Source organism: Lissotriton vulgaris, chromosome 3_1 (genome assembly GCF_964263255.1).
Source record: "Lissotriton vulgaris chromosome 3_1, aLisVul1.2, whole genome shotgun sequence".
NCBI lineage: Eukaryota > Metazoa > Chordata > Amphibia > Caudata > Salamandridae > Lissotriton > Lissotriton vulgaris.
The window spans coordinates 27,405,336-27,430,388 of NC_141689.1; the positions used below are offsets into that span (position 1 = coordinate 27,405,336).

Below are 25,053 nucleotides of genomic sequence, written 5' to 3' on the forward strand. Positions count from 1 at the left end.
AATGGAGGGGGACAGGGTGTCAAATGCGGCAGTTAGGTCGAGCAGTACCAGCAAGGTGGTCTGGCCACTGTCGACCTTAGTGCGGATGTTATTGACGACCACTGTGAGGGCCGACTCGGTACTATGCGCCCTCCGAAAACCATGCTGGGAGGGATCAAGAAAACTGGAACTATCCAGGAAGATACTCAGATGGCAGTTGAGGTGGGCCTCAAGCATCTTAGCGGGGGCAGGGAGAAGGGAAATAGGGCGGAAGTTCTTCAAAATCCCCGGATCTAAGGTCGCCTTCTTTAGAAGGGGCTTGACTATGGCCATTTTCCAGGATGAGGGGTAGAAACCTTCGCAAATAGCCAGATTCATAACCTCCAACAAAGGGGGCAGCATTACGTCCCTACATTCCTTGATGATTCTCAAAGGGCAGGGATCCAGAGGGGATCCGGATTTAAGCTTGTCCAGGAGCACATTGAGTTGATCCAGAGTGAGAAGGGGGAACTTGGAGAGGATATTGCCGGATGTATGGGCCTGTACTTCCTGGAGGTGAGTGACCGGTGGGAGGGGGGACCTCTTGGTCAATATTGAGGGCTTCCAGAGCTGTGTAGATGTCCATGATCTTGGTGTGGAAAAAGGTAGAAATCTGATCACACAGTTCTTGAGTTGCTACTATGGGATCGGGTGACTGGAGGAGGGACAGGGAGTCCACACTTTCTTACGCTTTCTTTTCTGCCAACACCGCAGATTTATATCCCTTAAGCAAAGATTTATGTTTATCTTTCTCAATAGGGTCGTAATGTGATCTCCACTGTCTTTCTTGTTTCCTGCACCCCTGTCTGAGCAATCTAAGAGAGTCTGAGAACCAGGGGGCAGAGGGCTGTTTCCTGGCAGAATAGTATTGTTTGACCGGCGCAAGGATATCCACGGCGCTTGCAAAGGTGTTTGACAAGACAGTAGCAGCTGCTTCGGCGTACCTCCCAAGGTGGGGCTTAAGATTATACAACAGAGGGGCAGGAGTATCATTATTCATCCCTCGGAAGTTCCTCCTCGATTCCCACTTATTGTGATCCACCTCGGGTAAAGCCTGGTGGAGAGGTGTGAATTCAAGGGGGACGGCCAGATGATCCGACCAGGACAGGGGGAAGGGAGAGCCTATTTCTAGTCTAGAGTAATTGGTGAAGACCCCATCCAGGGTATGTCCGGCTGAGTGGGTGGCACTCCCTACGCCCTGAAGCAGTCCACAGGAGGCTAAGGAGTCTAGCAAATGGACGGTATCAGAGGAGTTTGAGTTTTCCAGATGGAAGTTGAAGTCCCCGAGGATAGTCATATTGGGTCTATCAATATATGGTTGAAAGATTTTAAGGAGATCTTGGCTGAAGGTGGACCTAGGGCTCGGGGTCCAGTGGGAGAGTGCCTCCTCTGTGGGGGTAAAGCAGGTAGACAAGCACACTTTATGAGTACGCTCCAGCAATATCTCCTTTGTTGCAGTGATAGTTGGGCACAGCACTAGGCCACCAGGGTTTCAGCCAATTCTAATTGCTTATATGGTGGATCTCTTTGGGGTCTATGGGCATTTAGCAGCACCGGGGGCATGTCTTGTTGTGCCCCAAACCCTGTGTTGTGTGGGCTTCAGAGACTCTAATCTTTGCCAATTTAAGCCACTAATCTCCAGCAGGGTGTAATAATTTAGTTTTTGCTGACACTCCTGTACCCCTATAAATCAACAACCCTTGACTGTAGTAAAAATCACAACATTTTATTAAATGAGATTGAATAACTACTAAAAATGAAACAACTATGTAAAAATTAAACAATATTAATTACAAAAATGTGCAGCCTATAAATTTAAAAAATGTACTAAAATATATTACATTAATTAAAAAGTGATGTTATTAACACCTATATTTGTGTACATGATATAAATGACATCTATGTTTTCAAAATCGACATTTCTTACCTTAAATCGATATTCTTGATAATGAAATTCTTGCAGATTATATTTTGGTTGGACACTATTTTGGTTTCGATATTTTGTCTGAGTATCTCAAGTTTACTAAACTTAATACTGAAGTTTAATGAACTTAAAAAAAAATCAAACATTTAGAACATTTATAGTATACTTCAATAAGTTACTTAAGGGAGTATTAGGATCTCTGCAGTTTCAAAATCGACCGAACTCTGGTCGTGGCCTGAAACCGCAATTACGATGCAACTAAACATGGCGTGGTCGCAAACTCCCATTTCCCTATGGGAGCTTTCGTGTCGGTCAGAAACAGGATGCAGTACAAGCTCCCATAGAGAAATGAGAGGTACTGTAAATCCCTGCACCCAGGTGCCCACCTTGCCAACACCTGTAGGACACAGACAGTAGAGGGACCTGCTTGGGGTCCCCAAAGTTACTTTCCAACAGGCTTTCCGTATCAAAATGTCCAACATTGCTTGACAGAAACCAACATCATAATCCCATTGGCGAAAACGCTGTTCGTTAGGGATTATGATCAGTTTCAGACTGACTGCCGGGCTTCTTGAGCCCAGACTTGCTTTTATTCCCCTGTGCCTATACTTGCTTTCTTGACCAGACTTGTTTTTATTCCCCTGTGCCTAACTTGCATTCTTGCCCAGACTTATTTTTATTCCTCTGTGCCTGTACTTGTTTTCTTGCCTAAACTTGCTTTTCATTCCTGTGCCTAGTTCTCCTGTGGTCCCGTCCATTTTTCTTGCCACTGCATCCCTGCGGCCGGCCCACCTGCAACCCCAATCGCCGCCCTGCTCCTGCCTCCCAGCTGCTCCTCCCTCCCACATCCCCTCATCTGGAAGCCGCGCAGCGGTGAAAGGAGCAACCTATGACCCTGCTCACAGGCAGGTCACTCCCCATGCAGCTGCACGGCTCTGCCTGCATTGTTTTTGCCTAATCTTGTATTTTTCCCTTTGCATAACTTGCTTTCCTGCCCAGACTTGTTTTTATTCACCTATGCCTGTACTTGCTTTCTTGCCCAGACTTGTTTTTATCCCCCTGTGCCTGTACTTGCTTTCTTGCCCAGACTTGTTTTTATTCCCATGTGCCAAACTTGCTTTCTTGCCTAAACTTGTTTTTCCTTCCTGTGCCCAGTTCTCCTGCGGCCCTGCCCGTTTTTCCCACTGCTGCTTCCCTGCGGCCCGCCCACCTGCAATTGTATTCGCCGCCCCACTCCCACCTCCCAGCTGCTCCTCCCTCCCACATCCCCTCATATGGAAGCCGCTATGCGGCTGTGCTCAGCGGGCGCGCCGCTGCGGTGCCGCTGGTGCACCTAAGGCAAGCCCGTCTTTGCCCATCCATGCCTGGACCGCGCCCAGCGCCAGGACCCCTGGACACCAAGAACGCCACAACGCCTTACACCGCTACGATGCCAGAACACTCCACACACTCAACACCGGACGATCACACACCTGCTTCCTGGCTGCCCCGAAGCGCACCCATAGAGCTTCACAAGCATCTGCCCCACCATGCTGCCGACCAGGATAGAACCCAACCACCTCAGATGCATCCTTCTCAACACCCGCTCCGCCCAAAAACATTTCGTTGAACTTTGGGACCTACTCGACTCAACCTCCCCAGACGTCGTATTCCTGAAGGAGACCTGGCTGAACCCCGCCGCGGCACCCGACATAGCCATAGCCGTCCCGGAAGGCTTCAAGATCACCCGCAAGGACCGCACCAACATAGCGGGAGGAGGAATCACCATCGTCCACAGGAACACCCTCAGAGTCTCGACCAACACAGATGACATCCTCAGCACTGCCGAACACCTGCACTTCGAGATCCACACCGACCCCAACACCACCCTCAGAGGAACCCTCATCGACAGACCGCCCGGACCCCGACCACAGTTCAGCAAATCCATCGCCGACTTCTTCAGCACGCACGCCCTCGCCTCCATGAACTACACCCTCCTCGGGGACCTGCACTGCCAGCTCGAGAACAATAACGACACCAACTCCACCACCCTCATCGACAACCTAGCCAACCTCGGACTCAGACAACTCGTCACAACACCCACCCACTCTGCCATTCACACACTTGACCCCATCTTCTCCGCAAGCCCCCACGTCTCCTTCAACCATGCCACCAAACTCCACTGGACCGACCACCGCTGCTTCCACTTCACCTTCAAGAAACCCACCACGCACCACCGCACAGAACAGATGCTGCACCGCTGCTGGAGCAAAGTCACAGAAGACCAGCTAACCACCACCCTCGCCCAGGGCCCACCTGCTGACCATACCGGCCCGACACCACCGCCTGCAACCTCAGAAAGTGGATCAACGACTGCGCCAACACCCTCTCCCTGATCAAGAAACCCTCCAACAATCACACAAACAAGAAAGCCAGCTGGCTCACTGAAGACCTCTGGGCCTCCAAGCAAACCTGCCAAAAGCTGGAGAAGATCTTTCTCTGTGAACGAACACCGGACAGCAACGCCGCCCCCAAGAATGCCACCTGCAGACACCATCACCTCATCAGATCCACCAAAAAGGCCTCCTTTAAAGACCGCCTAGACAACAACACGCACAACAGCAAAGAGCTCTTCAACATCGTGAAGGAACTCTCCAACACCAGCTCACACAACAATGACATCCCTCCCTCGCAAGACTTGTGCGACTCGCTGGCCACCTTCTTCCACCGCAAGATCACAGACCTCCACGACAGTTTCAATGCCACGACTGCCCCGACAAGCATTGAGACCTCCACCCCCACGACAAACATCCGCACCAACTGCCTGCTCTACTGGACCAACATCAACGACGAGTACACCATCAAGATCATGAACACAATCCACTCCGGATCTCTGTCAGATCCATGCCCACACCACATCTTCAACAAAGCAAGCACATCCATCGCATCCCATCTCGGGAAACTCATCAACACCTCCTTCGAGACAGCAACCTTCCCAGAGAGCTGGAAGCACGCTGAGATCAACACCTTACTCAAGAATCACAAGGCGGACCCCAAGGACCTCAAGAACTTCCGGCCTATCTCCCTGCTCCTGTTCCCGGCAAAGGTCATCGTCAAGACCGTCAACGAACAACTGACCTGCTACCTCGAGGAGAACTACATTCTGATGCCCTTCCCAGTCCGGGTTCAGCAGCAACCACAGCACCGAGGCTGCCATCATCACCGCCACCGATGACATCAAGTCCCTGCTGGACAACGGAGTAACGGCGGCCTTCATCCTCCTGGACCTGTCAGCAGCCTTCGACATGGTCTGTCACCACACACTACGAACACACCTCCACAACGCTGGGATCCCAGAGAAGGCCGTGGACTGGACCAATTCCTCCCTCTCTGCCAGAACACAGAGCGTCCGCCTTCCCCCCTTCTGCTCCGAAGCAACCAAGATCATCTGCGGCGTACCCCAGGGCTCATCCCTCAGCCCAACCCAGTTTAACATCTACATGGCACCGTTCACCCAATTCGCCCGCCGGCAGGACCTCAACATCCTTTCCTACGCCAATGACACCCAGCTGATACTCTCCCTCACCAAGGACCCCCACACTGCCAAAACCAACCTTCACTAAGGAAAGAAGGCTGTTGCTGAATGGATGAGGAACAGCCGACTGAAGCGGAACTATGACAAGATGGAGGTCCTAACCCTCGGATCCAACCCTTCGGCCTGGGATGACTCCTGGTGGCCGATCGCACTGGGATCCACTCCAACACCCGACGACCATGCATGCAACCTAGGGGTCATCCTCGACTCCACCCTCTCCATGACTAAACAGGTCAACGCCGTCTCCTCCCCCTGCTTCAACACCCTCTGCATGCACCGTAGGATCTACAAGTGGATCCCCACTGAAATGAGAAGAAAAGTCACCCACAGCAGCAGGTTGGACAATGGAAACGCCCTCTACGCAGGAGCCTCAGCCAAACTCCTGAGACGGGTCCAACGCATCCAGAACGCCTCTGCACGCCTGATCCTCGACATTCCTTGCAGCAGCCACATCACACCCCACCTGAGAGACCTGCACTGGCTCCCGGTCAATAAGAGGATAACCTTCAAGCTCCTCACCCACGCACACAAGGCACTCCATGACACCGGACACATGTACCTCAACAGACGCCTCAGCTTTTACACCCCCACCTGCCAGCTCTAATCCGCCGCCCTCGCCCTCGGTACTGTCCCCCGCTTACGAAGAGCAACCTCAGGTGGCAGATCATTCTCTCACCTCGCCGCCAAGACCTGGAACACCCTCCCCATCCACCTACGGCAGACCCATGGCCTGCTGACCTTCAGAAAACTCCTCAAGACCTGGCTTTTCGAGCAGTAGAAGCATTCCCCACCCCAGCGCCTCAAGACCCTCACGGGTGAGTAGTGCGCTTTACAAATTACATGATTGATTTATTGATTGTTCGGAAGCCAGTCAGATTGACAAGCCAGTTTAAACTCTGACAGCTTTTTTTGTAATACAGCGGTCAGAGTTTATACAAAAGATGTTGGAAGGTAAATCTCTGACGAGCAGTCAGAGGCTTAACGACCCACATGCTAATTGGCCTCCTAATTCTAAATGCCATTTTAATGAGATTTCTATGGAAGATGCAACCGCTTATTTACTTAAGTCTGGTGCCAAATTTTACAGCCAAAAAAATAAGGCTGGTCAACTCTTAACCAATTATGTTGAGATTCAGAAAAAGCACATTAATCTGGACTTCATTTTAAAGGAAGTGAATAACCCTATAGCTGGAAATGCTGAAATCTTGGAGGAATTTAAATCCCATTATTCTATTTTAGATACTAAAGATGCGCTCTCTTCTCCTCAATTATTTTCACATTATCTATCTTCTATTTATAAAGAGCACAACTCTTCTATTGACTTCTATCCTTTAGAAAGAGGAGAATACTGTTCATGAAGTTATGTCTATGAAAGTAATCAAGAAAGGGAACATTCAAGTTACTGATGGATTACCATTTGATTTTGATCTTCATTTTCAAAAATCACATTACCTAAACATTTTTCAAGTTATTTGAATTTTTTATTTATAATAAATCAACAAAGAGAGAATTCCAAGAAGTGTTGATTTACCTTATCACTAAGGAGGGTGAAAATCCCAAATTTTGAAAAAATAAGAGACGTATCTATTTACTTAATCTAGATTACAAAACTTTTGGAAAACCCATTGCTCTTCAGGTTGATCCACTCTTCTCAATGAGTGATTGGGGGAGAACAAACAGGGACCTGATTGACACCACAAGACTTTTTCTTAATATAATGAGCAGACCACATAAATATAAACATTCCTTAGCAGCAATCTCTAAAAGCTATGAAAGCTTTTGACCATATGAGTTGGTCCTTCATTTTCAATGCTCTTGAATGTTTGGTTTGGGCCCCTATTTTCTTATTTTAGTTTGTCTCCATACTCATCTCTGATGCCTAATATGCTTGTTAAGGGTCTTTCATCAAAACTCTTTTTATTACACAGAAGGTCAGGCAAGGCTATCTGCTTTAACCTCTGCTTTTTATTTTGGTTTTAGAACCTATCCTCCTTAGGCTTCGGCACGACTGGGATATCAGGAGTTTTTAATATGGAAAGAGACAGATTAAATTAGCTGTGTATGTGGAGGACATTTTGTTGTTTATATCTTAACGATCCTCTTCCTTGCTGACTTTTTAAATGAAGTAAACTATTTTATTGCGATTTCAGGTTATGAACACTGACAAATGTGAAATTCTCTCATTCCATTTTTTATCCTTTCAGCATTCCTTTTCCTCTGTTATTTTTAATATTTCACAATTGTCAAATAGTCATCAGTTTTCTATTATATTATATTACATTATATTACATTGCAGTGTATTGTACGGTATTGTATTGGATTGTGTTTTATGGTATTATATTATATTATATATTCCATTCAATTTTATTATATTCTATTACATTAAGGGCCCAATGTAGGTATCCAAATACCGGTCGGTAACGGCCAAAATTACTGATTTTCAGCCGTTACCGACCTGTATTTAAATACTGAGATGTAGGGGCATAAGAAAATACAGATTCTGTAATTTTACCGAATCTGTAATTTACCAAATCGATAAAATTACTGAATCTACATTCTGATATGTACAGTGCTTTCAGGATTCATTATTTACCACAAATTAATAATTGGTGGTAAATAACAAATTCCTATGCAAATGCAAATATGTGCATTTACACCTGTGCCATGTGGCACACATACATGCCCTCAGGGCTAGATGTAGGTAATTTGGATTTACCGATTCATAAATACCGAATTTTACCGATTCGGTATTTATGAATCGGTAAATCCAATGCAGGTAAAAATTCGGTAAAAAATACCGAATCGGTAGGATTTGGCATTTACCGAATCGGTATTTACCAATTCGGTATTTGCCATTGATTCCTATGGACCTGTAGACCCATAGGAATGAATGTCAATTACCGAATCGGTAATTGACATTGACATAATTACCGAATTTTTACCTGCATTGGATTTATCGATTCATAAATACCGAATTGGTAAAATTCGGTATTTATGAATCGGTAAATCCAAATTACCTACATCTAGCCCTATATTATATAATATTGTATTGTATTGTATTGTATTGTATTATAATATATTAGATCATATCATATTATATTATTTTGTATTATATTATATTATATTATATTATATTATATTATATTATATTATATTATATTATATTATATTATAATACATATCATGTTATTGTTAAGAAATTACTTGTTATCCATTGCGTCTTAATCTATAATATAATTTTCTTCAATTATAAAATGTCACTGAGCTTGAGCCTACTGTTTGTATCTCATTTCTCATGTAGGCTGTAAGGATTCATGTCTGGGATTCTAGGCTCATTGATAGCTCTGCACGCGTCCAAGTCATGTTCTGGTTTAGCAATAGGGTCTTAGGACCATAATATCCCATACAACCCAACTTCTACTATTTTTAATGTCCCTGCCATATCCGAAAACAAAGGGAAACTGGGATCTGACAGTGGATTTTAAATCTTTATCCTACCCGGCCAAAATATATTTGTAAGAGCTCCCTGAAATATAGTTGAGCCCACCCTGATATCTAGGCACCAGGGTGTCCCGATGACGAAGCATGACACCATTAGGGTGTGCGAGGGAATATAAAACAAAAGGACGTGCCTCCTGCCCCACATGCCGATGTCGAATTACCCGCAGCTTCATATAGGGATATTCCATCAGTGTCAGTTCAGGATCCATTCCTTATAATCAACCGGTTCTGTCGGTTAAATATCTAGGGGAGTACTTTATGTGAAACAGTGTTACAACACAGGAAGTTGCACTCTGTGGTAAATAAAATTACCGGACTATTTTTCAATACATTAAATGACAATAAGGATAGCTCAATCAAATGAGAGGAAGAGTCCGTGGAATCTGAGTCATACGGGCTTTAATGAAATGCCTCGAGGCATGGGACATCGAGTTCCATCACCACTAAGGTTCAGGAAGGGACATTCAACATTTTATTAACATCACACATTATATATAGTAAAACAGTATAGTTGAATTGAATACAGTAGGCGTAACAGGTGAAAAGAGAGAGATAAGAACATATGTGCGTAACAGGAGGCGTGTAAGAAGGCGTACACTTGGGCGTGCACTTGGCATGTCAGAGAAACGTCACATGAAACGTCACAAAGTGGGTGGATGCTTAGAAAAAGTTTGCAGGGTCAGCAGAAACCTTTGGCCTGTATGCGCGCGCAACTGAGCATGACGTGTAACTGGGGAGAACTTTGACTTCAGCACTAGTAGAGGAGACTAATGTCTGGGATGTCAGAACGACCTGCACCTATAACATATCTGGTATCTTATGTTTGGAGGATGTAGTGTCTGAAGTAAAAGGTCTCTCGGGCAGAGGCCGTTCATCACTGAATGCTAGTGCGTGTATATGAATCTTCATGTAAAGTGCGGGGGCCATGGGCCTACCATGGTAACGGGAGCAGTAAATTACTTGCATGGAGACAGGAAGACAGGGCCCTTTGCTCTGCAGCCGGGAATATGTTTACCTATTTCACTAGACTGGAATGTGTTTTCGCGGAGGCTGAGCAGATAACTGTAGGCAAAATATCGTCTTGGCAGGCAAGCAGGCCGAGCCGGGCATAGCTCGTCTGAGCAGGATGTAAGGTAGAGGTCAGGGATGCATACCTAAACTGTAGTTTTCAGAGGCAGAAAAGAACTTGAAGTCTTGTTAAGGGCTTGGCTCGACTGGGCCAGGAAACATGGAGAAAATGTGTGCTTTATTCAAAAGTGTACCATGTAAAGACGTTGGCACCATAGGCCTAGAAGCCTAATTAACGTGATTTTCTTGGGGAACTGTATAACTGACATGTTAACGTTGGACGCAAATGCATATGCGTCTTTCTAGCATGCACGGGAAAGGAATTACATGACATACATGGGACACGTGTGTATGGATGGGGTGCGAGTGGGGGACACATTAGCTACCTGAAAATTTCTATTACCTCATTCCCTCCTTGGCCCCTACTTCACCCTTTAGGATATGTCTATATTCATGAGACCATCTATCTGTTCATATAACATCATTTGCTCTTCTTTCTTTATTCGGGAATGGGAATGTGAACTTGGACGGGGAATACAAGCTGTGGCGCACAAGCCGCAAATCGCTGGCCCACATTGCAGACAGAGACAACAACTGAATAGAATAAGTAGTATTATCCCTAGGAATGATAGCAATTTCCATCCCCAGGCGGACATCACACTCCAGAGCCAACCGGACCAAGTCCAGGTGCCTGGATTCTGGTGTATCAGGTGAGCAATTTCGTGAAGCCTTGTTATGGCCTTATACACGGATGGCGCGTTATTAGGAATAAAAACGCAACAACTGGATCCGATCACTCTACAAGCCCCGCCCCTATCGGCCAGGATGACGTCAAGGACAAGGCGATTTTGAAGAACAACAAGTCTCATAGAAGATTGTTCTTCGGTCAGGTTACCTAAAGCAGAAGTAGTTTCGTTCACCACCGCTTCCAATGTTCTAGTTAATTTGCGTATCAATTTACTGTTTTGGACAGGACCTACAAAGAAAAAGAATCCTTTATTGAAATCTGTATATTGTTCCCACGTTGTCTCAGTCTGATCGACAATTGGGGACTTGATCTCCCTTCTATGTCTTACATGTACAAGGCGTGAATTTCGATGATAATCAGGCGGGGCTAGAAAAACAGGTGGTAACAGGAATGCAATATAACACGTCCCATCCCAATCAAGGGACAGATGTACATAAGCCTTCTGACCACAAATAAAATAAGAATGGCGAGAGGCTTTGAAAGTATACTTTCCTTTATCGCTGAATTTGACCACAGTATTACAATCACTGTGTCCTAGATGTACTGAACCATTCTTTCTAACGCATAATTCACCTTTCACTGGTAAAACTGTTATAAACGGCAAGTTCGAATTAGTCTCGGACTGGACGTTTAGGATCATGAGATTGAGGGAAAAGTTACCTAATTCATACACTTCATTTTCTAGATCAGTCCCTCTCCTCTGGGGAAGACCGTCTGCGTCTGGGAAACATGCTTTATTCATGACTGTATTCAGGTTACCCCATATCCAATTGCCTTGGGAAACTTTGGACTTACTGTCTAAGGAAGACATTAAAGCAAACCATGCTCCACATGAACCATTATGTGTAAACGGGTAGGGAAAGAGGGGCAGAGCTCCCTTGTATTTCTGATAAGGTGGGAGTCAGCCACATACCCAGCAATTTGTGGCATTGCTGGTCTGGTGAGTATGGTGTAACATACGAATGAAGGTATTGTTGCGCATTGCTAATCGATAGGACAGCTCATGAGGGGGCAGGTCGCTGAAAGTGTGTTCTACAGAGGCATTAGAGGAAGTATGTACATGTGAATTGAAAGGAGGAAAGAAATCATGTAACAGGAAGCTTACACATATTATCGAAATGCTCAGAATAAACATGAAAATTAACGTTATGATGCATCGACTATGCAAGTTCTTGCAATATTTGTCTCTCTTTTCGATTCGCCTATCTCTCTGACTACTTGGGTCTATCTAGGCATGGGCGGAAAATCCGTTCCGCTCGCGGATTTTGCGGATTTTCGGGAAATCCGCAATCCGCGAGATTTGCGAATTTCCTGCAAAATCCGCAAATCCGCGAGCAGCGGATTTTGCTCGCACTGCTCGCACTGTTCGCGTGAGTTCGCGCCCCGCGAATAAGTGCGAAATTGCAGAAATATGATCTAAGCAAAACTGAAAGTAACTACTTACCAGGTTCAAAAGTTCAGGCACATCATTAGTAGCCATTTCCTGTAGTGCTTCCTGAGGGGCCCCTCCAGAGTTCAGTTGCCAGTTGAAACTATTATGTGACCCTGCTCTGAACCTCAGAATAGTTACACATATGCCACAAAGGTCATGAATTACAGCTAAGGGAGACAAGCAGGAGCCAGGCTGGAAGTTAAAATCCATTAATCAGCCCCTAATTCATTATTGTCAGTTGGGGCAGGGCAGGTGTTGTAACTAATTTTGCAACAATGAAAGCACTTAGCAAGTGCAAAAGATCACTAATCAGGGCGCACTAAGGAAGCAGGTGCCAGCTAAAAAAATATTCTGTGACACATTAATCAGCCCCAAATTAATTCAGGTCACTTGAGGCAGGGAAGGTGTGCTTTGCTTTGCCGAAAATAATGTACACTGGACAACCAGAGGGTGTGGTGATGAAACAGAGGGTGGCATGGGTGGGCCAGAGGGTGGCATGAGTAGTCAGAGAGTGGCAGTGGTGACAGAGAGTGGCAGTGATGAAGAAGAGTGTCCCAAACAGGTTGGACACGTAGAAACAACAAGTTCGCAAAACTTGCGACCCGACAGGTAAGTTCGCAAATTGCGAAATTGTAAAAACCCTCGCGAACTGGCAGAAACACGGGCGAACACAAAAAAAAAAAAAATCCGCAAATTCGCGGGAATTCGCGGATTTTGCGGATTGCGAGTTCGCAAATCCGCAAATTCGCGGATTGCCAATCCGCAAAATCCGCTCATGCCTACCCTAGGTCTATCTTATACATGTCAGAAACCTGTCTAACCGCTTCACCTGAGGGGGACTTAAACAATTAAACGCTGTCTGACTTACTAGACCTCAACTTTGCTCGGTACTCCTGTTGGGGAGTTTTTTCTAGCAGGGGAAGTTTAGAGTCAGTGTCTAAAAGGGGGCAGTCCTTAATTGCAGTCTCTGGACACAGTCCGTGAACTCGTTTTATATGACTGGAGTGTAGCCACCCCTTGCGACCTTCTAGCTTTACTGCGGTCCTAGTGGTCATCAACACCAGCTTTGGCTGCTTCCATCTGGGTTCCAGAGGGCTTGATCTGTCGAAATTTCGAATGTAGACGTATTCTCCTGGAACGATTTCATGCGGTTTTACTTGGGTGTTGTCCGGGAAGGCAGCCGCAACCTGTGAACGACAAGATTGTAGTGCAGACATCAAGGAAGCTAGGTAATCTGTCAGCATATTACTATCAACATCGGTAATCTTACGAGGCATAGGCGTACCCCACATATTGGGAGGTCGGCCAAAGACTACCTCATAGGGAGATAGTCCGGTTCTGGAATGAGCTACCATGCGCATATAGAAGAGGGCAACTGGCCGGGCTACTATCCAATCTACGTAACATGTACAATGGGACCCCCTCAAAGAGCGAATGTGACCAAGGGACAGAGGGGAGGAACTTAAGCCCTGAATTGTGGGAGTACTAGCATAGACAATTCCAGTGACGTAACTATTTGATACATCCTGAATTTTTGAAGTTGTACTTTATTGCAATTGCTTTAAATTGTACACTTCCTCCTTTGGTTACGCTACATTTAAGCATGGAAATTGCAAGCTGTATACGCATTAAAACTTGACCTTAACCACAGCTTCTGGGTTCAGCGGGATTATTTATTTTTCCACGCCTGCATCAGAAATTATTCTCCTAGTTCGATACTATCAAGATGCACGTTTTTCCGAAGTCCTACGTTTGTGTTGACATTTGGAGACCTCTGCTATCTGACGTTCACTTCCCGCGGGATTGGAACGCCTTGAAGGTGTATAAATCATGGCGGGTCTGAAGCGTCTTCTCACCAAGGGGCGCAGTGACGGAGAAGGATTACGGCGCGTTACCACGGACCTTAAGGTAGGCGTTTGAGTCACGGAGTTATGCTGGAGGTACCTCCGGCTTTAGCGCTAGGACAGGGCAGTTCTGAGTTTTCGGCGCTCTCGTTGTTAATCCATGATCATTGGACTGTTTCTGTATTGTCAGCCATTTAGGATTAGGCAGCAATGTGCGCTTTTGCCAGCCCGAGAAACAGTAGAGGCTTATGAGTTTACGTGATACTGATTCCCGTGTTGCCAGTGGTTTACCCACACCAATGTATCTGGCAACATTAATAGTCCGTATCTATCATCTTCCACTTAGATATGGACGCTTGCACGCTTTCAAGATAGGTCGCCGATCCAACTAACAACGCGCATTATTTCTTGCCAGACCCTGCATAAACCCTAACAGCGTGTAACGTTCTCTCTTCCTTTTTAGAGTCGCTGGTATACAATAAAGCAGCTTACCAATGGACTGTATTTCTACTGTGCATATAAGTAAGCCTACACTCTTCCCCCCCTTTTTTTTGGCTTTATTGTTCGTTGCTATCTTGGACATGCATATGAAGTGGAATGTGTCAGTCCTTATTGGACTCTTGTGTTATTTTTCCTTCTTTGCACAGATTAGGAAGTAACAGTACTTAGTCCCTTCGCCGTCAGCCCCAATCAACTTGAGATCTTCTTTTTAATACGACACATAGATGAATTGCGTGAAGTTCCACTGAACAAGGACACACTGCGACCACCTTGGTAGGTCACTGTCAGTGTGAAATAAGGATGGGTGTCAATAGGAAGCATACATACGTTATGTAATTCTTGGTATTTGTGCATAAATTATGACATCATGGCGTTTACATTCTCCTTGTAGCCATCAATACGGATGAAGTCCTGAGTCTCACATGCCTTTTTTGCTCCCATTATGAACGACGCTATTGGTAAGCCCTATTTAATCTGGGACATGCAAGAGTTTCAGCAAGTCGCCATTACATGTCTATTTACAGCCTCCCTTGATTCCTTTGTAGATGCTGTTCAATTGATCTGGTCCTTCATGTGACCGCTGTGCTATGAAGTCAGTTTAATCATATCCCTTTAACTAACATAGTATAGGTGCCTACTTGAGCCGCGTTGATGAGCCCCCATAGTTTAACTGCAATAGTGAATGTCTTATGCTTTTTTATTAAACTTAACTTGTGGATGTCTTAGTGACAGATTTATTCTCCTTTTTAGGTTTTTTGTCCTGTCTGATCCCCGGGTTCTGCACTAAATGGTGAACAAGGTCCTGATGAAGGTGGCTTGAACCACCGAAACGCGCGTAGACCTGCTACAAGGGCCGTTATTCCTTTCCCGTAGCCCTTGAACAATTTTAGCTGTGTGATCTGGCTAATTGTTTACCAGTTCCTTTTTTCATCAATGTATGAGGTTTGATTGTAGTATGCTTGGTAGCACGAGAGTAAGTTGGTTGTATGTCTGGCACCATGGGGTATATATATTTATTTGTTGCTTATTTTTATGATTCTATTATGTCTTTCATGAATTTGTATAATTAATTGATGTGTTTTCTATAGAATTGCTTGATTTATAACGATTTTTATATGAATTTATATTTACAAAAAAGAGAAATAATAAATACAATTTTTTGAATGATTTCTGTTTAGTATTACCTTCCTTCTGTCACTAGTCTTTGATATGTATTGATGCATGCACATAATTGAAGTATATGGCCATTGAAGGGATTTTTTTCTATTTCTAGTTTTACTATCCAATCTACACCTTTTCTGCACAAATCTTGGCTAATCGTGTTTTCAGAGTCTGGTTGTGTCGCTCGACCAAACCAGCTGCTTCGGGGTGTCGTACACAGTGAAATTTCCACTGGTAACCTAACAGGAGTGATACCTGTTTCATAAGCTCGGACGAGAATGGCTGTCCATTATCTGAGTACACGACACAGGGCAAACCGTATCGCGGGAACAATTCACGAACCAACTGCTTGGCAGTGGTCGCGGCAGTGTAATCTGGGACTGGATATGCTTCTGTCCATCTGGAAAGGGCACATACAACTACGAGGACATATTTGAATCCTCGACATCTGTCCATCTGGATATAATCCATCTGGAGGACTTCAAAAGGATGGTCAGGAGGATGGAATCCACCTTGTTCCACGGGGATGCCTTTGCCTGGATTGAACTGACAACAGATCATGCAGGTACGCACTTTCTGTTTTGCTGCTGCTCGTAAATGCTTGTTGAACCATAGATTCTGAATGCTGTCTAACATGGCTTTTTCTCCTAAGTGTGCAGGACTATGTGCTGTGTTAATGATCACTTGAACCATAGAGTCGGGGAGGAACCATGTGGCTCTTCCCTTCATCATCCATCCCTGATCTGTTTGGATCCCTCCTTGTTCAGTCCATTTCTTGATTTCGTCTGGAGTGGCATGTGTCTGTATGTTGAGTACATCTAGAGTGGGATCCTTCACTGTCATACAATGTGTCTGTGTTGGTACTTCAGTCTTTGTCGGATCTGTCGGTATGTCTGTCTGAGTCTGAGCTGTGAGTTTAGCTGTTCGATCTGCCAGGTCGTTACCCTGGGAAATGGTATCAGTGACTTTCGTATGTGCCTTGCACTTCATGATAGCAATGGATGCAGGTAAGTGTATTGCTTCTAACAGAGCTTGAATAAGGGGACCATGCTGTATCTTGGCGCCATGAGAAGTTGAAAAACCTCTTTCTTGCCAGAGGATACCGAAGTCCGAATGCATACTGTGAATCTGTATATATGTTTACTTTCAGGTTCTTGGCTCGGATGCAGGCTTGGGTCAGAGCAATGAGCTCTGCTGCTTGGGCAGACAACGTGTCAATACGATGTGTTTCTAAGACTTCAGTTTCAGTTGTCACTGCATATGCGGCCACTAACTCTTCTGTGCTTGTTCTCATACATGAACCATCCACGTAAAGTGTCAGGTCTGGGTCAGGTAATGCAATGTCTGTCAAATCTTGTCTGGGCTTCGTTACAGTATTGATGACTTCTACACAGTCATGTGGTGTCGGGTCAATTGTACTCGAGGGTAACAATGTGGCAGGGTTTAAGGTGTTGCAGCGTCTGATCTCTATGTGTGGCTGAAACAGTGTCAATTCATATCCTGTCAGTCTTGCTATGGTCAAGTGTTGAGTCTGGGTTCGGTTCAAAAGAACTTCCACGGAGTGTGGAACATGGACTGTCAGAGGATGTCCTAACACTATTGAATTGCTTTGTCTGATTGCTAGAGCTGTTGCTGCAACTGATTTGAGGCACGCAGGCAAAGCCTGGGCCACTGGATCCAATGTACTAGAAAAATAAGCACAAGGCTTGTGTTTTCCTGCTTGATCTTGTGTGAGCACAGATAATGCTGTGCCATCGCGTTCAGTAACAAAAAGTGTAAAAGGTTTGTTGTAACATGGTGTCGCTAAAACAGGTGCTTGACATAGGGATTTCTTTAATTCGTCAAAAGCTTGTGTGTGTTCCTGAGTCCAAGGGAGGACAGTCGAAGTCGCTGCCTCCTGTGTTGTCAATTGTATGAGTGGTTTGGCTAGATATGCGTACTGAGGGATCCATTGTCTGCAGTACGAGGTGAGGCCAATAAAGGCCCGTACCTCCTTTTGTGTCTTGGGTTGTGGCAGATGTGCAATTAACTGAATGTGGTCTGGTGTCAACTGTCTCCCCCACTTGGACAGCAAGTGCCCAAGGTATACCACTTGCTGGGCACAGAATTGTAGCTTCGAAGGGGACACTTTATGCCCCTTTTCGGCCAAGAAATACAAGACAGTCAGTGACGCACGCTCGCAGTCACTTTTGGTCCTTGCAGTAATTAACAGGTCATTGACATATTGGAGCGGAGCAGTGTCAGCAGGCATGTGAATACTGTCTAGTTGTCTCTTCAGGGCTTGACTGTAAATACTGGGACTTTCCGTGAACCCTTGAGGAGCACGTGCAAATTTGAAGCTTCGGCCATTTAAAGAGAATCCGAAGAGATACTGGCTTTCTGGATGAATGGGCACACTAAAGAAAGCGTTCTTGAGGTCGATTACAGTAAAGAACGCTGCATCGGAATCAATAGCCGTCAATAAGGAAGATATGTCTGGCACTACTGGGTACTGAGGAATGATGCATTTATTTAATTCTCGAAGATCGGTCACCAATCTGTAGACTGGTGGTGCATTTGGGTCAGATTGTTTAAGGATCGGAATGATTGGAGAATTACATACATTGGAGTCCGTTTCTATAACTACTCCTTGGGCAATCAGTTCGTCAATAATTTTCAGTAAGGCTGCTACAGCCTCGGGGGGTAATTTGTATTTTCGGATTCGGGGTAGTACAACTCCTTGCTTGAGTGTAACACGATAAGGTGTAATGTGCATTCAACCTAAATCAGTTGGACCTAGTGCCCATAAATGCGCTGGTACATTTTGCAATCTTGGATCAAAATCTCTCAACACATAATGACCTTTAAAATCACGTAAGAACAATCTCACTCCTTCCGGAGAACAACATATTACTGCTCCTAGAGCTTTCAACGTTTTAATACCAAGCAGATTTTCAGGACATGCTTTCGTAAGTAACAAGTCTGTAGTACGGGACAATGGACCAACTTCTAGGGAAACTGGCTTTGACACTTCATTAACAATAGGCTTTCCTGAAAAACCCAGGGAAACATTCTGTGAGCCTGAGAGGGGTGCCCCTGGAACCTCGTCATGACTGATGGTAGTTCTGCTCGCCCCTGTGTCAATCAAAAATTTTCTGTCTTTCCCTAATACCTGACTATGTACATAGGGACCCTCTTGATCTACAGGAACCTCAATAAGAGGCAAGCCAACCTCCCTCTCTAGGCTGTTTCATGAGTACTGCTGATAATCGGGGTAATCTGACTGTGCATACTGGTACATTTGTTGCGTGACATGCTGCGTGGCAGCAATGGGTTGGGGTTGGGGTACAGCTGCTGTCTGTTGTGCTTGCTTTGGTGGTTGCGTATTCTGTGGAATATGCTGTGGAACATGTTCTTGTCTAGGAGGACGCGGTCTTTCTTTCGTCCTGCCGGTAGCAATATTATATTTCAGAACAGTACATTCGTTTATATAGTGACCTGGCTGTTTACAATAGTTGCAATTCCCTTTAACGGGAGCTGCAGAATGACCTGGCGGTGCTGTACCCTTTTTCTGACCGTCCACTGGAACAGACTGAGCTACTAATACTTTCATTTTCGTATCTTTCATACGCCTCTGTTCATGATCATGTTCCTCTCTAATTCGGTTCTGGTGGTACTGTAACATTTGTAACATTTGAGGGGTATTTGCTTGCCATGTACTCTTGACTTTCAGTACTCTATTTTTAACTTGGGGTAAGGAATTCTCGACTAGTTTGGTCACAAAAAGATGTGGATATGATTCACTACTTGTTTTCAGGCCACTATTAATAATAAAACATTTCTCGAATCTGGAATAAAAATCACTAGTCTCTTCGTCTTGTTTCTGTTTGCAGGCTGAGATTGCATCCCAGTCTTCCTTTTTAATTGCCAATAACCTCGGCAGAACCTGTACTAATAATCCTGGTAAAGCTTTAGTTTTGTCCCCAAGACCAGTACCTGGGATTCGTGTATTTTCTTTGTTTTCTAATTCAGTCCAGATGATCTTTTTATCTCCCACCTCCCATTCTTTTTCTTTAAGTTTTTCGTAAATACCGGCTGGCAACAGTACTTTTAACATTTTAAGAATATCGGGATATGTATAATCCCCCATGAGTAGCATGTCTTTTAATTCACGGTGAAACCCTGCTGGATCTTTATCATGACAGGGCACTATTTTCTTCATTTCCAATAATTCCATTTTGCTTAAAGGTGTGTATACGAATACTCGTTGAAGTGCACCCCCTGGGGTCTGGACGAGATGAACTTCTTGTAAGGGATTCTGTCTGTCAATGTAAAATGTTTTCCTTACTGGGGGTGGAACAGGAACGAAATGTGGAGTCAGGAAAGTTCTGTATTTGTGTTGTTGTTCTAGAATGACATTAATTAAATCGGTACCTAGGCCTCTCCATCTTTTCAGGAGTAATTCTTCCAAAATATTATATAGGGGACCTGGATCAGAATGCTGACTCCCATATAGTATAATGAGATGCTGGATCATATACATACCAGCTAAGCGCTGTTCGGTTGGGGAAAGATTCAAAAATGTTTGCGCTACTGAATCATCTTTATATACGCTGTTATTATCAGCCCATTGTACTGCGGACCGTGCTTGTTCTTGTTCATTCATGGTACTAAGTTCACTGTAACCTATTCTTTGTTTCAGTACTTTATCAGTGGCTTGGAATATATGCTCAAGAGAACTTTCTTCTGGTATGGGAGAAAGAAAACGTTTCTTGCTTTCTAGGCGAATAGGTCTGTCAAAAGGTCTTGCTCTACCTACGTACGCTATCATATCTCTGTTTTCTTCTGTATCATCTATCTCGTCCTCTTCTGTGGTTTCATTCTCCTCTTTCTCGGCTTCCCTTTCGTGTATTAGTACAATCTCTTTACGGATTTTTCTGTACATGGATTCTTTACAACCTTGTGTTTTATGTTTACCATCAGCTATATTGTTACTCCAATTAATCAAGATATCCATTTCTTCTTTGCTTGTACCTGGCCGATCTCGCTCCCTTATCAAACAATTTATCAAAAACTGTAGAATCATTTTCTGTGTCTCAACCTTATTGTGTGCCATGGCTTCGTGAATGCATTCTGGTCCCTCCCCTGTTCTAATGAAATGGTATATGTTATCTAGATGTTCTTCCATATGTGGTAGAATAGTCAAATAGTTTGTGACTCGTCGTAAACGTAGTGAGAATAGCATCATGTCGTCTTCGCCTGGTACTGGATCATATCTGCAATCTGTAATGTACTGTTGAAGGGTTGCGAATGTCGCTGCTCTGGGTGTACGTTGCAATGCTAACTCTCTAAGCGTCAGTCGTTTTACTTGAGGCGGGGTGACAGGGAGACCTCCTGTTGCACCTCCTGAAGCGGAAGCGAAGACATGAATTGGCTGTGTTGTAACTACTGGTGTCATAGCGGGTAGAGTAGGTATACGTAACAGAGGCGGACTCTGGGTTGCATCTGTCAAAAAAGGATTTGCAGGACCAATAACAGGTGGAACAGTAACAGTAGCAGTAGGGGAAGTGACAATAGGTGCGGGAAGCGAGTCTTGGAGACATGGGGGTGTCCTGGCTTGAACAGACTGAACAGGCTGATGTATATTATTAGCAGGTGGTACGTGTACATTAGTATATGCTAGAGCTACATCATCTAAATAGGAAGAAAGGAAAATGTCTGCTGCGGTCTGTTTATGACGGAGTTTAGTCGGGACTAATGGTGGTGGCAAGTTACGGACTACTTCCGGGGTCTCCTTGGGCAGGCCCTCGGCGAGAACAGGATACAGACCTGTAATAAGGGCATTTCTTTGTCTGTCTTGTTGTTCTATTCTGACTCGTTCTCCTTCTTCTAGTAACTCTTTTTCTCTAGCTTTTTCGGATTCTTCTCTACTTCTCTCTGCTTTCCTGATTTCTTTCTCTGTTCTTCTATGCGCTTCTTTACGCCATAATTCTATGGCATCTTTCTGGGATTGTCTGGCTTTCTTTTTCCATAATGCTTCTTCTACTCTCATGATGCAATCAGCATCCCATGTCCCTGAGACAGGCCATCTATACTTCTCTTCCAGATCCTTAGAATAATCCACCCACAAATCTAGGTACAGTATGGCATCTAAGCCATGCTTATGGTACATAAAATGTCCGGGAGTGTCCCTAGGCGGGACAGGAACTGCTTCTTCGAGTATCCCTTTCCTGGTTCCTATCTGACATAATTTCGAGAACAGTGGCATATTGAGACTGAATTGAACGTGAACACAATAAACACAGCAAACAATCATTTATACCACGACATGAAAACACATTAAAACATTTTTCGAACATATATTGCCTAGTACATAAAACACAATACTGAAGAATTCTCGAGATCTAGAATACTGAATTACTTGATGCACTGCTAAAACAGTACAGACATACCGGTCCCATGAAGAGACACGTCATACCGTATTCACCTAAGTGAACACGTCTGGACCAGGTCTGTGTACCCAGACCTGTCTTGACCGGGCACAAATTAATTAACCAGTCTAGATGCGTTCCCCATAACGGTACTCACCGGGAAGCAGAAACTGAAGGCCTCGGAAACTGGACTGGACTGGACTGCGTCAGGCTACGATTTCTCCTACGCATGCGCTTCGGAACAGGTGGGCCTCTGGATACCTCGGACCTTGCTCTCTCGGCTTGGGGCTCTGGTCGGGATCCTCCGCATTCCTCACCGCCTCGTCTGGATGCCGGGTCACAGTCTCTTTCTCCTCCGTGGGCCTGAGGGAGATAGCAGGAAAACCTGCAGGTGTGCACTGGATCCGTCACAGCTGTAGAAGGGGTCAAGGCCTGCGGTACATCGCCGGCGAGTGGGGAAGGGGGGGAGTCCCTGTTGGGGCACCAGATTATGTGGTAAATAAAATTACCGGACTATTTTTCTGTACATTAAATGACAATAAGGATAGCTCAATCAAATGAGAGGCAGAGTCCGTGGAATCTGAGTCATACGGGCTTTAATGAAATGCCTCGAGGCATGGGACATCGAGTTCCATCACCACTAAGGTTCAGGAAGGGACATTCAACATTTTATTAACATCACACATTATATATAGTAAAACAGTATAATTGAATCGAATACAGTAGGCGTAACAGGTGAAAAGAGAGAGATAAGAACATATGTGCGTAACAGGAGGCGTGTAAGAAGGCGTACACTTGGGCGTACACTTGGCATGTCAGAGAAACGTCACATGAAACGTCACAAGGTGGGTGGATGCTTAGAAAAAGTTTGCAGGGTCAGCAGAAACCTTTGGCCTGTATGCGCTTTGACTTTAGCACTAGTAGAGGAGACTAATGTCTGGGATGTCAGAACGACCTGCACCTATAACATATCTGGTATCTTATGTTTGGAGGATGTAGTGTCTGAAGTAAAAGGTCTCTCGGGCAGAGGCCGTTCATCACTGAATGCTAGTGCTTGTATATGAATCTTCATGTAAAGTGCGGGGGCCATGGGCCTACCATGGTAACGGGAGCAGTAAATTACTTGCATGGAGACAGGAAGGCAGGGCCCTTTGCTCTGCAGCCGGGAATATGTTTACCTATTTCACTAGACTGGAATGTGTTTTCGCGGAGGCTGAGCAGATAACTGTAGGCAAAATATCGTCTATGCAGGCAAGCAGGCCGAGCCGGGCACCGCTCGTCTGAGCAGGATGTAAGGTAGAGGTCAGGGATGCATACCTAAACTGTAGTTTTCAGATGCAGAAAAGAACTTGAAGTCTCGTTAAGGGCCTGGCTCGACTGGGCCAGGAAACATGGAGAAAACGTGTGCTTTATTCAAAAGTGTACCATGTAAAGACGTTGGCACCATAGGCCTAGAAGCCTAATTAACGTGATTTTCTTGGGGAACTGTATAACTGACATGTTAACATTGGACGCAAATGCATATGCGTCTTTCTAGCATGCACGGGAAAGGAATTACATGACATACATGGGACACGTGCGTATGGATGGGGTGCGAGTGGGGGACACATTAGCTACCTGAAAATGTCTATTACCTCAACTCCCCTTGTGAGTTCCTCTCAGCCCTGAGAGGGTACCCAATATTCTGGAACTGCAATAAATCCACTGAAGATCTTCCACACCTCTGATTCCAATGCAACTCCATTTCCCATTTTTAGAAACACGTATCTGATTTAATTTGGTCCCTACTGAGCATTCAGCTAAAGTTTGACTGCACTGCACTCATTCAAGGATTCCTAACCCACATCTCAAATCACCCAGTGATAGGCTCCTGGTAGATATTTTAATGACCGTGACCTGTAACTCTGTTCTAGCTATTTGGAAAAAACCCTGGAGCTCCTAGTTTCAAGTCCTGGTTATATTAGATATTTTATTTGAGAGGGGTCGACAACATTTCCCTCCTAAACTCCCTCTGGAAACCTCAGTCTAGACCTGTTTGGGAAACACTGGTTGACTATTTTGCCCACACTAAACCTGCGTGACCTCCATATTGAAACAATCTACAACAAAAGTACTAGTCATTGTTCAACTACTCAAACTTCTTACCACCTATTTGCAACTTTCCCAGATAGATATTGGTCAATTATTTCCCCCAAAATGTCATGCCTTCATTGGAAAGTTCTTATGATTTCTTTTTAGTTGATTGTGTCAAGTGATATGTTATATTATATTTTGCTAAGGCTTGGGGTTCAGGACCTAATGTGAATCAAGACCATATTTGTTTGCTTTGTTTTTTCATCATTTCCCATAAGGTGCCATGTTTATTAATACTAATGTACAGTACACTCTACCTGCTGATCCCACATGCACTCTGGACTAATGTCTCAAGCAACATTTTGTTCATTTCTTTTTTGTTATAAGACTAATAAAGTCTTTCAAATAAAAAGGAAGTTATATTATATCTAAATGAAAGGTAGAGTCCATTCTGGAATGCTGAAACAGGCATGTTTTATACTTATGCTACACTGTTCTAACATGCCTGTCATGTTGTCTTTACATGCATCATATTGCCCATCTTAAAAATAGACCTAGTAAAATTCCAGGAGGACTTTGCCAATGTCGGTGCAGTTCTTTAAGAATGAGATAAGCTGATGGTAACAGTGTCAGGCAGTAGTCTGTGGGGTGAGGTTACAGCAAGAAAGGCAAGGGAAGGAGACACCAAGTTACAGCAATAGAGTCAGTTGGGAAAAGTGGAGGAGAGAGCAACATGGGCATAAAAAGGAGGCCAACTGTGACTGAGCAGGGTGGGATCATTGTTTTTCACTGACTATGC

General features: G+C 44.7%; 1 protein-coding gene across 1 annotated transcript in view; it reads right to left on the bottom strand.

Annotated features, from left to right (window-relative positions):
* The window catches only part of LOC147725852 (extracellular calcium-sensing receptor-like), a 244,758-nt gene that overhangs the window by 36,049 nt on the left and 183,656 nt on the right, over nt 1–25,053 (bottom strand). The gene's annotated exons all lie outside the window — the stretch shown is intronic.